The 13965-nt window shown below is 33.9% G+C and overlaps 1 protein-coding gene across 17 annotated transcripts in view; it reads right to left on the reverse strand.

Annotated features, from left to right (window-relative positions):
* HDAC9 (histone deacetylase 9) overlaps positions 1-13965 on the reverse strand; it is a 1013161-nt gene that overhangs the window by 560363 nt on the left and 438833 nt on the right. For 5 of the 17 annotated variants that reach the window (XM_077856635.1, XM_077856619.1, XM_077856633.1 and 2 more), the window contains exon 1: positions 1746-1770. The exons of 7 other annotated variants lie outside the window; for them this stretch is intronic. The gene's annotated coding sequence lies outside the window, so the exon portion shown is untranslated. Of the gene's footprint in view, positions 1-1745; positions 1771-13965 lie in introns of those variants that run through there. 5 more of the 17 variants (XM_077856622.1, XM_077856621.1, XM_077856634.1 and 2 more) reach the window with 1 other exon arrangement.

Here is a 13965-nt window from a genome sequence, read left to right on the forward strand (position 1 = left end):
AATCAGAATCTCTCAGATCCAATGATCATCTGTAAGGAATCCTGGGAAAGGAAGTCTCATTTTACCTACTAGCTTAAGATCTCAAAAAGTGTGGGCACGTGAGCTCTACTGCCACCTTGCTATAACATAAAACTTGAATATGAAGCCAATACCATAGGCAGCAAAACTGAGGATGAAGAACACCATTTTGTGACTCTGGAATACAGCTCTATCTGAAGCTGGTTCTATTTCAGGGTTTTCAGTGCTGTGAGCCAATATTTGGCTCAATTATTTGACTTTCAATTACAGTCAGTCAGTTTGAGTTGGACGTTTTAAAATGTGCAATCAGAGAGATCTTAAATGGTACATTGCTCCATATTCCATGTAAAACCTAAAAAACAATTTTGACTGGTTTAGGTGAGGTGGTTGTTTAACAATACTTTGGACCAATCAACAAAATGGAGCTCTTTGCAGACTTAATATTTTTAAAAACTCATTAATGCCTTAGCGAGGAGAAAAAGGGTTGTTATTTGCATTTCATAAACATAGAATGAGAGGAAAGCATAGAGAAGAGCTAAACAGAGTGGCCAAATCATCTTAAACTTAGTACAGTGTCATTCATAATCCTAGTTTCTAATATCTGTCACCGACTCCTTTTTCAAGTTTGTGAATCTTATGAATGAAAGTGGTGAAAATATTATGAGCTCAGAAGCTAAATATGATCTTAGTGACAACATGCAAGTGGGTTAATTACATTATAGGATGAAATTACCTTCACAAAACTTATTCTAGCTCACCTATGCTTATTTCACAACAGATTATCAATGCAGAAATGAAATGTGGGAGCTATATAATGCATATTTACATTTTTATCTAAGGAATTTTGGGACATAGAAACCCACAAATATTCATTAATAAGTTATACCTGCTTAACACATAAAAAACCTGCTTCTGTTTCTTTCAAGAATAATTTCCTCGCTTCTTTATTATATCCCTTGGTTTCATGTTTTCCAGTTATAGCTGATGTTTTCAAAGTTGACAATAACTGATGATAAAGGAAAATTTTAAAACAGCCAGGAAAACACTTTCTAAAGATGCTTTATGGCTCTCGGTAATCTAATTTGTGGGAAATGCAGAATGAAGCACCACAGAGTGCTTTTCAATAATTTATGGTGGAGATTCATCTCCTAAGTTTAGAAACATGATTTGTGACCCAACTGTGCTGTGAACCTATTTGTGTAATTAGATGGCTGGCTACAATCCCCAACCTGGCCCATTCTTCCTGCATGCTCTTCTGGGTTTGTAATAGATTCTTGGATCTATCCTTTAGAAATGAATAAATGAAAACAGTTATTTAGCATGTATCTTTAAAAAATTCTACTTATTACTAAAAGCACAGGACTGGCTAGTAGATTCTCATTGTCAGAGTTTTTCCTTCTGAGTTTCGAGGAGAAGAGATAAACACTAATACAAAATTATTTTGTTTTCATTTCATTTACGTGCTTGAATAGTGCAGGATTTTTTTTTATTGTGTAATGAAATCACAACATCCTGACTAAAAAGTCACCTTAAATGGGAAAAGGGACCAAGAATATCACAGCTATAAGTATTTCTAGTTCAAATTTTAAAGGATTCATTGAGTGAGACTTAACATTGACAAAACTATTTTAAAAATCATCTTGAACTTCAAGTGAAAAAAGCCAGTTATATTATCTTTATTTTATTTACATGACTACTCTTAAGTTGTAGAATATTAAGTTACTTACAACAAACAGGGAGAAATTTGGTCTTTTTCCTACATTCACTTCCATGTCCCTGACACTGTTTTATGATCCAAATTTTCATCTTTAAATGAAGTAGGCACTTAGCTTTAAAAGAAGAAAAAGAAAAGACAACAGACAGCTATGAATTATGTATGACCTGTGTGCTCAGGGACAACTAATTAGAAATCAGTTAAGAAGAAAGTAAATTCTGATGCCATCCTTCTCCATTTTTAGGTAAAAGAAAACTTTTAGTTTGAATATTTGTTGTCAGCAAAAACTAACATCCACAATGAAAATTTATTTATAATGTTCTATTTTATACAGTTAAAGAAAAAATGATTATATTTAACCCAGTAATGAGATCAACGGAATTGTTAAATAAAACTTGTATAATTAATTCTCAAATGCCACTTTTTTTAGGATAAATGCTGAAAATAACAGCTACATAAAAGGTAGAAGACAATTTAATTAGGGAAATAAATAAAGCAAGTTTCTGGTTGTCAAATGAGTAATAAGTAAAGTAAAAGAATAAAATTTTATTTTTCCTTATAGGGATTTTTATTTTTAAACTTTTTTCGTGAATATATTATGTAACATTAAAAAGAAGGATTTGGGAGTAACAGCCCAAATACTTGGATTTGACTTCTAACTTTACTGGCTTTGTGAACCTGGGTAACTAATTTAAACTTTCTGGGCCACGGATGCCTGAAATGGAAAGTGGAGGCAATACTTGACCTATTTATATTACCAAGTTAAGTATCTGAAAACATAACTAACACTTCGCAAATTGTAAAGCACTATCCAAATATAAAATGTTGCTATTATAAAATTTTCTAAAGCTTTAATCTCAAAATCGTAGTGACCCCCTAAAATTAGAAGGTTAATTACATTGCCCAAGAAGAACTGCAATTCATCCATCACCTTATGAATTCAGAGGTGTTTTTTGAGATCAAAACTTTTTTTTAAATCTCTAATTTTGTAAGTCTCCAGCATTTTTATAAGACTAATAAGTAGACATGTCCTAGATACTTTTGCTATATCTGAATTGGTTTTAATTATTTTATAATTACCACTTCAGAAAATTTTAGTAATTATATAATTACTAATTTAAGCAAATACAGTTTCTGAATAATATGTATGCTTTCATGTTGGATTATGAGGCTTTTAGTGCATAAGCTAATTCTGAGAATATCTCTGTATTTGCTAAATATTTCTGCAATTCTATTAAAAAGGAACAGGGATCCCTGGGTGGCGCAGCGGTTTAGCGCCTGCCTTTGGCCCAGGGCGTGATCTTGGAGACCCGGGATCGAATCCCACGTCAGGCTCCCGGTGCATGGAGCCTGCTTCTCCCTCTGCCTATGTCTCTGCCTCTCTCTCTCTCTCTCTCTCTCTCTCTCTCTCTATGACTCATAAATAAATAAAAATTTTAAAAAAAAAGGAACAATTTCTCCACATACTTAAGTTTCAGAATCCCTTTCCTCTTCCTTGTAGGCAGTCTAAGTGTAATTTTGGTTTTCATATATAGCCTGCTTGCACAAGTATATCATTTAAATTGAATCTTATTCATACATGCTCATAATTTAGTTCCTGCTTGCTGCATACAATAACTGACATTTACTTAAACTGTGTAAAACTATGGAAAATACAACAAAAAATAATTATTCTATATAGTGATAGTAAACCAGTTAAACTTATCAGTTAAGGAAAACTTTTGACCAAAACTGGCAAATGCATAGCCAAATATATGGGAAGCCACAACCTCCCAGCCGCTAGGTTAGCACTCCCAGAAAAGCATTCCCAATTCCTTGTCACCAAGCCTCAGCCTCTTTCTTAACATAATACTCCAGGAAGCTGATACCAATTCTGTAGATTTGATAGTCAAGGAGAAAAATATTTACCTATTACTGTATTAGACCACTATGTGCCTACAGGAATCTATAAGGTATACTTTTGATCTGATTAACCAAATGAATTTTATCTCCAGGATTAATACATATTCCCCTTTGTGTCAATGCTGATGCTGGATCTTAGTGCTTTCATCATTATTATACCTAAAAATAGGTTATCATTATCAGAAATAGTCCAGTGTGAGAAATCTGTAAGAAATAAGAAGCAGATGACTATCTTCAGTGAAAGAAAAGATAAACTGCAAATTCCAGTCTTGTGACACAGCAGACATAAAAAAAGCAATTTTTTACCAGAACTCATGAATAGAGACATTCCTAAGGAAGATTCTGATAAGAAGATATAAATTTATTCAATGAGCATTTTATAATTTATGTTGTAAAAAGTATCACAGTAATAAAAAGAGTAAAATCATGTTTAACTTGCATTGGGAAACAAGGGTAACTCTTTACTGGCTTTCTCTGGTGGAGTGTTACAATATGCATGTCCAAATTTATATTACATATTGATACTGCTTATAAGCTGTTACTCACATGTTCTCTCTTTGTAAATGGCAGGCCTACCTAGCTGTGGTTTCACACAAAGTTCTCTGGACAAATCTAGCCCAAACTAGCTTGTCAGCCCCAACTGAATCACATGGGCCTCAGCGTCAGCTTCTGAGATTCACTTTTGATATTTCTGGTTGTTTTCTAGGAGTATCACTTTTATAGATTTATATTGGTCAATGTTCCTACTGCCACTTCTACTTCATACTTTAGCCATATTCTAAGTGCTCATTTTGGCCTCTTCTTGCTCTTGAAAGATTGCTGCACAAAGCTCCATGCTTGTGTTACTACCATGGCATAGCCCAGGACTCAGGTCACTGCTTGGTGCTCTGGCCACACCTCTCCTCAGTCTGCTGCTGGCTTCTGTCCTGTAACTTGATAACTTGCTCCACAGCCCTCACACCACCCTAACATCTCAAGGCTACTGATTAATAAAGCAGATGCTGACTCCATACTTCAGATAGATCCCACAGCAAAATTACTTTACACATAATACTTTTGTGCCACATCTCTTTTAGGTTCCACACAAACCTTAACGCCCTGGGATCTGCATCTACCCATAAGCATTGCCAGATTGGAGTGGATTCAGTGAAACCACCATGCTATTCTCAAATGCACAGTTCTTCCCAAGGCCTCACTTCCCTCTGATCCCATGTCATTGAATCAGACTTCTTCCCTTGGGTGAATTCTTTCCTTGGGGTTGCAAAGTTCCTCCTAAAATTTGCTTTCTGTTGTCTAAACCATCCCATATCACACAGTTTTCCAAATATGCCAATAGAGCCGTAGGGCAAGCACGTTTTTTCAGGAAGTACTTCTATCTCCAGATAAATCAGTGGCTACAAATAATGGGGAAACAGAGGATGTGTTGTGTTTAGAAATTCCAGATGTGGGATTTGTACAACCTGTAGTCCCAATCAGCTGGTCTGCCCTATTATTTATGAATATCTATGTATGCATACAAACATACACATATACATGTATATATAATCCATATATTAATATATATCCACATGGAAACACAAATTACATGTAACATCTACTGCTTTGATACTTTCCCTTTATTTTATAGGTCTTAATGTATTGCACTCACAGGGGAAATATATGAGATATACGATCAAGACTCTCCTTTCCTTCTGATTAAGAAACTGACTAATCATGAGGTACCTGGGTGGTTCAGTTGGTTGAGACTGACTCTTGGTTTCTGCTCAGGTCATGATCTCGTGGGTCATGGGCCTGAGCCCCAATTTGGGCACCATACTCAGTGGGGGGGTCTTCTTGAAGATTCTCTCCCTTCCTCCTCACACTCTGCACATTTGCATACGTGCACTCACTGTCTCTCTCAAATCAACAAATCTTAAAAAAAGAAAGAAAGAAAGAAACTGACCAATCATAATCTCTGGAGCTCTGCCTCTCCTCAAAAACATAAAGAAAATAAGCATAGGACAAAATTTTCATACTAAATAATATTAGTTATGGTATAAATGTGAAGAAACAACGGATGTACAATTCAAATTCAGATCTATGTGTTCAATAAGAAAAAGAGAACTCTTGAAATAATAAAGCACTTCTTAAAGTCTTAAATTTATTTACACATGGTTAAGTGAAGAATGATAATGATGGAATCATAGGTTAGTCTTACAAAATACTTGGATCATTCCAGGAAGTTACTAAAAGTGTCTACCCTATCCTATAACTAGCACTGTGCCAGAGTAGTGAAGAATAAAAATAAAGTGTACAAGCTCTGTTAAATATTCTTTTGTCACCAAAACAAAGCCATTTTTGGAGACATTTTACCTACAATTTGCAAAAAGCAAAGACTCCTAGCAATATTAATGGTGCTTATCTTCCAATTTAAAACAATGGCAAAGTTGATGAATAAATATCAGGTCAGTAGACCTGAACCAGGAATCACAGATGTGGATGTAATTATTAGAATCAGATACCATCATATACTAATAGCCTCAGTTAGTGAACATTTCACAATATTCTTGTTGACTGCCTTCTCACATAACCTAGGCAATCAGAGTTGGAAAGACTTCCAAACATAGTAGATTCATTCATTCCACAGATCCCTTTGAAAAGCCTACTATCTGTCAGGCACTGGAGTGGCAGTCTGACTCTGGTTACTTCTCTACTAGCATCAGCTTGAATGTTTCCAACAAAGGAGCATACTCTTGAGATACTTGTTTCATTTGTTAACTTCTTTGTTAAAAAGTATTTCCTCAACTGCAAACAACTTAAATTCCCCCAAATTAAGGAAGTGGTAAATACATTTTAGTGCTTCCAGTCAACGAACTGGAATTTTGAATTTCCAATTAAAAATATTGAAGGATGGGATCCCTGGGTGGCGCAGCGGTTTGGCGCCTGCCTTTGGCCCAGTGCGCGATCCTGGAGACCCGGGATCGAATCCCACATCGGGCTCCCGGTGCATGGAGCCTGCTTCTCCCTCTGCCTATGTCTCTGCCTCTCTCTCTTCCTCTCTCTGTGACTATCATAAATAAATAAAAAAAATATATTGAAGGCGATGGAAATTGGCTCCAACAGAATGATAGCTGAAACATATATAAAAAGTATGTCCTGGATATACTGGAAGTATAAACTGGAGACTTTCATTATCTGAGATACCAGAGGCATTAGTAAACTTAAATTTTACAATACACTGGTGCAGGGAGGAGTGAAAGTGGAGGACCTTTGCTCAAATTCTCAAAGTTAAATATAAGTTGATTTTAATATATGTTTAATAAAATTTAGTTATACTTACAACTCTGAGCTGCTTCTTATGATGGGCAGAGAGTAAATTAAATATTGTGTTGGGGTGGGGGGAAAGGGGTAGTGAAGCTTCTTTAAATAAAAACTCTTTTATTCTAATGCTACATATATACAGAAAAGTGAGCAAATCATAGGTGTAGATCTTGGTGAATTAACACAAAGTAAACACACCCAAGAAACCAACCAGAAAAAGAAATAAAACATTTTGAAAACCACAGCACCTCTTCTCATGCTTCTCTCTGTTGCTAACCATTTCTAAGCAACTATTATATAGACTTCAACACTATAGGTTGGATTTGCCTGTTTTTTAACTCTAATAAAAATTAAATCATATACTAGGCACTTTGTGTCTCACTTCTTTCTTTCAACATTACATTTGGAGGTTCACTGATAATAATAATAATAATAATAGTGCATTCACTGGGATGCCTGGGTGGCTCAGCAGTTGAGCGTCTGCCTTCAGCTCAGGAAGTGATCCTTGGGTCTGGGGACTAAGTCCTGCCTCAGGCTCCCTCGCGGAGCCTGCTTCTCCCTCTGACTGTGTCTATGCCTCCTCTCTGTGTGTCTCACAGGAGTAAACAAATAAAATCTTAAAAAAAAAATAGTTCTTTCACTTTCATTACTGTATGATATTCTATTATATGCATGTATCACAATTTATCTAATTTGAAGAACACTGTTTTATTTCCACTTCTGGGCTATTATTAATAGAACTGTTATAAACGTTTTGTACATATATTTTCGATAAACAGATTTTGGTGCACACATTTCTATTGAGTATGTATCTAAAGCACTGATGCTGAGTCGTAGGGTATGAATGAATACATTCAGATTAAATATAAACTGTTTTGAGCTTAACTGTATCAGCAAAAATGTGAGTTCCTTTTGTTTTGCCAAAATATTCTTCAGTTTTGCCAAAATATTCTAGGGCTTTATCAAATTTCCCAAGTGTTTTCTTACTTCTCTGACATACAAATTATTCTCCCCACCCCTCAATTGTTTTAAGCATCAACCATGCCACAAATCTTGCTGGTTCCCTCTGACTGCAGGCTAAATTCTACCAAAATTGCAGGAGCTTTGTTGTTCAAACATTTTTCCAACATCATCTCAGCATGTTAATAAAATCCTGCATCTTTTCCAAACTTTGCATATTTGTATTATATTATTCATATTTTATATTTTTAAGAGTACTTTCTAAATTGCATCCAAAAATTAACAGAAATCTAAGAAGGAAAATGACCAAAAGGATGAATTACAAAAGAAAAATATTAAGTAAGAATATTTGAGTGGAAGAGAGTTTTTATAAGTGCTCAATTTGCCATGAAATAATATCTTCCTTTTCTTCAGCCTAATAGCTGGTAGAAATCTAATAAGGAACACTCATATTTGAGTGTCTAAATATGAACACTCATATTTCACCATTTGAATACAATGGTGAATATAAAAAGTCTTGTAAGATAATACACCAAACTATTTCTTGGTGGTAGTATCAAAAGTGACACTTTTATTTTAGTACTTTCTTTCATTTGCACAATAAATATTCATTATTTGTATAAGCTCAAAATATCCATAAGGATTAGACTACAAGTGAAATTTGTTTCCCTTTCAACATCTACTCATTGGCCTAAGTTATGCTTTATGTAACTACACAGAATAAATTTAGCTTATTTTCCATATGAATACCCTTGAAAAAGTTTGTAACTGTCATAATTGCTTCTTTATTATGGGACAAATAACACCAAATCCTCCTACAGTTCTTTCTATGACATGATTTCAGAACCCTCCACAATTTCATTACTTTCCTTTGGATATGCTCTAGTTGTGTTCTTCCAAATTTATATTGTACTAGAAATATGTACACAATAGGAGTCAATAGAGACTTCTAAAAAATCAAACTTGTGAATTGTATAAAATTTATGGTAGTCTTACTAGATGCATATAATGATTAATAATGTTCTTGCTACAATATTCCATCTTGATTGTTAATTATAGTTTATAAGGTCTATATAGGAAGACACGTCTCCTATTCCTGAAAACAATGCTAACTTTATCATTTAAATTTGCATGGCTAAGATCACTACTCTGATGTAATCCAAATTCTAGGCTATAAATGAGTAAAATGAGTAGTAGACATAACTGTATTTCTTTTTTTCCCCCTAAATGGACTAATAGAACAAACAATTCTACAGTGATTAAGTTCAACACAACTTTTTAAAAAAATATTTATTAATTTGAGAGACAGAGACAGAGAGACAGACAGAGAGGGTAGTATGGACAGGGTGAGGGGCAGAGGAAGAGAAATTCAAGCAGACTGCACTGATCGTAGAGCCTGACACAGGGCTCTATTCCCCCGACCATGAGATCATGACCTGAGCTAAAATCAAGAGTTGGATGCATAACTGACTTAGCCACCCAGGAGCCTCAAGTTCAACACACCTTAATCTCTTCTGTTTTATAAATGGCATAACATTATTAGTATTTATTTTTACTTCTAAAAACAAAACTCCAGTAAAAAACACACACACAGGGTTATATTACAGACCATAATTTATATAAATGTTTCTGTAAAATATAGGAACATTAAAATAATCAACATGAAATATATCTTCACATAATGATTATTTTAGGTGTCAATATATTTCATCACAAATCAGTGTTAACTCTCTCCTATTTTTATTTTCATACCACTGACTCGTATCTAGATTTGGATTTTTTGAAAGGTTAATGATGCCATAGATACACTAGTGTCAATAAACATTTCCATTTTTTAAATACATCAATAACACTATATTAATTTTAGGGTTGCAAGAAAGAATCTATCAACCTGGGAATTCAACATTTATTTAAACATTCAAAACTTTTAAGAGAAATGTAAAGCTCACATGGTCATAAATATTAACTAGTTAATAAGTACACAACTATTCACTGAGGCAATCATTTTGAAATATAGAGAAAAATTGAAGACAGACTTAATATTCAATATTAGGAGAAGGTTAATCATATGGATAAGATGCAACTGTTAAATTGAGCGCATTATAGCTTTCTACATATAAGGCTGCCTTTAATATTTCACATAATTTTTAAAAAGCATCTCGAAGGAAAATATGCACATCACACACACAGAGAAGCACATTTATGAATGCAGAGCAAGAAGTTTAAAAACCATATTAAGTGCCTTCTACAAGATGCAGAAGTAGAGGCAAAGAGAGAGCTTTTGTTGTTTTTTTAATTTACTCATAATATATTGCAATACATTTTAGATGGAGGCCAGATTAAAGGAGAAGATCTGACTCCAAATTGTACCTCTAACCTGTTTCTTTTTTCAAGGTTTGCCAAATTTATACTAAACACATTCTTTTTTATTTCTTTATTAAAACCTATCCTCCACCTCAGCATATGAAAGAATAGTGACCAATGCTGATGAATGGCTGGCTTCAGAGCAGTGATGTCATATACAACAACCTAGAAAACCATGAATAAAATCTGAATATAACAATAAACTATTTATTTTTGGCAATCTTCTGAATTCCAAATTAGATACAGTTCTCTAACTTTAGTGGAAGCTCTGTGTATGTGTCTGAGAGTGTGGGAGCCAACAAAGGGTAGTGTTTGTCCCACTGAATTTAAATGTCTCTGCATATTATCCTCTTGGCTGGCCAGATGACAGAGGCCCTTGCCAGTCCTACTCTTTAAATAGAGACCTACACTTTTTAAATAGAGCTTACTTGTTCCAGAGAAAGGTTTTCTTTCCTTGTGCTCAAATTTTACTCTTTAAGGAGCAAATGAGCCTCTATGCCATCAGTAGCTCATGCACATATCCAAGATGTGTCTGATTTATGAGCAGATTTTTGTGCAAAAGGTTAAATTAAAATCTTCTTTTTATTCTCTGCTTTTATTTCCAGCATCTAATGAAAAGGTCAAACCATTTTCAGGATATTTCTAAATATTACTGTCAACTATCTTTTCACCCATTTAACTATCCAGGCATAAAAGGAGTATTTGATTCAGAAAAGCTGCAGTTTCAAAATAATACCTTCATTTCTAGCCATCTGTAAACAGCTCACCTCCAGGCATTTAAGAATAGAGAGGCCTGCTTATAATACACTGAAAACAATCGCTGGCAGTGATGAACAGTATTCTGTTTAAATTTTCATTAAAAAAGGCTCAGAAAGCTCTGTGAACCTCAACTCATATTATCACAGGTACTTCCATTTTCAACGACGGCATGTGCAATCTAAAGCATTTATAGAAGCTATCCAGTCCTATATATTTTGTCATTACATATACCATAACAATATAGTCATAGCAATCATGCAGTCAGCAGAAAATGGGCAACTTCTCAATATGTAAAGTCAATTAAGACCATCATATTGAACAAAATGTAAATATACAAATTACACAATTCATTCAAAATATATTCCAAGGGAAAACAAGGAAGTATTCAGCAAAAATGATAAAGTAACTCAATGTAATTGAATTTATATTATTACTTACAGTTGTGACTTGAGCTAATAGAACTAATGTTACCTTCTATGATTAGTGAAAGCTGATTACAGTTGATTAGATACATAATCTGTTGCCATGATATGATTATTATCTTAAGAAAATGCAAAATTTATTTTTCTGCAGCTATGAATTCTTGTATCATTGATATGTTGAATGCAACCTCTTGCTTGCTATAATACATACACTGACAACCAGACATGACCTTCTCAGGTCATAAAATGATTAAGCTCTTGAATAATTTGAGAAATTCACTTACAGCCACCATTTCCAGCACCGAATCTTACATTGCTTATATATTCTAAGGAAATTTAGTCATTAAATGAAAGGCATGAGAAAGATAATATTTTCCATTTTTAGTACATACAAATTAAATGTTTGAAAGTCATGTTATGACAAAGATTATGAATAGTACTTGATAATAATGAACAAGAAGAGGGGCCACCACTTTTTGAAAAAAGACAATAGAATGGCATTATCACTCACAACTTCTATTTTGGTACCAAACGTCTATCTTGACATCACAGTTGACACTATTTTACTTATTCACTAGTGCCTCTTTTGGGCATGGCACAGTTTGAAGAACCATTAACCTTCAAGAAAAATGACATTATGGCAAAATCAAATAATCAGACTCTTCTGTATCTGTGATACCATCATCTCATTCCATATCCTTAAAAAGTGAATATACTTGGAAATAGCAATTTAAATACTAAAATAAGTATGAAATACACTGTGTTCAGAGGATAAAATATAATGATCTAGTTTTCCCCTTTTAGTTACAAGGTATGCCACTCAGTATGTAGAAAATATATTGAGGCATCTACTCAGAGACTTGTTTCATTACTGCTGTTGATAATAAATCATCATCTTCATTAGTAGTAGCTGCAATAGCCTGAATGAAGTGTTTCTTTTCTCCTCTTGCTGGACAGATATATACATATATACATATACAAATCATGGTATTTGCATGTATGTATTTATGCATGTGCATATAAATGCAAACTTGTTTTTATTGTCATCCAAAGCATTTTTAGTTCCTGAGCCAGTCAGGCACCCCAAAAACATGTTATTTTTTACAAATAGTCAGGAGCTCTCTGTGTATTTAAAACCAGTGTTTAATGTCTGTGTTAATTAGCAGAGCACCATCCTTCATGTATAAAATAGAATTCAGGAACTAAAAATGCTTTGGATGACAACAGAAACAAGTTTGCATTTATATGCACACACATAAACACATACATGCAAATACCATGAAGGATGGTGCTCTGCTAATTAACAGAAATGGAGAACAAACAGTAGAAAAGATTAACAAACTAAGAGTTGGTTTTTTGAAGAGATAAACAAAATTGACAAACCCTTAGCTAGACTAGCTATAAAAAGAGAGAAAGGATCCAAATCAACAAAATTATAAATGAAAATGGAGACACAGAAATGACACAGAAGTACAATGGATTATTAGAGACTAATAAAAATAACCTTATGCCAATAAAGTAGATAACCTAGGAGAAACGAACCAATTCTTAGAAACATTTAACAAGAAGAAATAAACAATCTTAATAGATCAGTTGCTAGTTAGGAGATTGAATCAGTAGCCAAATACCTCCCAGTAAAGAAAAGCCCAGGACCAGATGGCTTCACTGGTATATATTTTACCAAACATTTAAAGATGAATTAACACAAATCCTCCTCAGACTATCCCAAAAAATTGAAAAGGAGGGAATTCTCCCAAACTCATAGATAGAACAAGAAAACTACAGGATCATCAACCATAATTAAGTAAAATTTACTCCTGGGATACAAAGATGATTCGAACATACACAAATTAATATGATATGTCACATTAATAGAATGAAAGAAAAGAATTATGTAATCATTTTAATGGACACAAACAGCTTTTGACACAATTCAATATCCATCTGTGATAAAAACACTCAAAAATTAAGCATGAAAGTAACATATCTCAACATAATAAAGGTCATATATAATACATCTATAGCTAATACCATACTCATTGGTGAAAGGTTGAAAATTTTTCCCTTAAGATCAGTAACACTTATCCTGATGAACAGTGAGCAATGTATAGAATTGTAGAATTATTATATTGTACAACTCCACCCCACAATTTTTTCAATTCATATATTGCTTAAACTCTACTGTGCTAGGCCAGTACTGAAACTGATATAACATTGTTAATTATATTTCAGTTTTAAAAAAGACAAGATTGATGTATTTATTTTTTATTTTTTTATTATTTTTTTAAGATTTTATTTACTTATTCATGAGATACACAGAGAGAGGGAGAGAGAGGCAGAGACGCAGGCAGAGGGAGAAGCAGGCCTCATATGCAGGGAACCCGACACAGGACTCGATCCCGGGACTCCAGGATCATGCCCTGGGCCAAAGGCAGGTGCTAAACCACTGAGCTCCCCAGGGATTCCCAAGACTGATGTATTTAAAGAAAAAAAGATCAAAAACAAGACAAGAACCACATCTTCTTT

This window comes from Canis aureus, chromosome 18 (genome assembly GCF_053574225.1).
Source record: "Canis aureus isolate CA01 chromosome 18, VMU_Caureus_v.1.0, whole genome shotgun sequence".
Classification (NCBI taxonomy): Eukaryota; Metazoa; Chordata; class Mammalia; order Carnivora; family Canidae; genus Canis; species Canis aureus.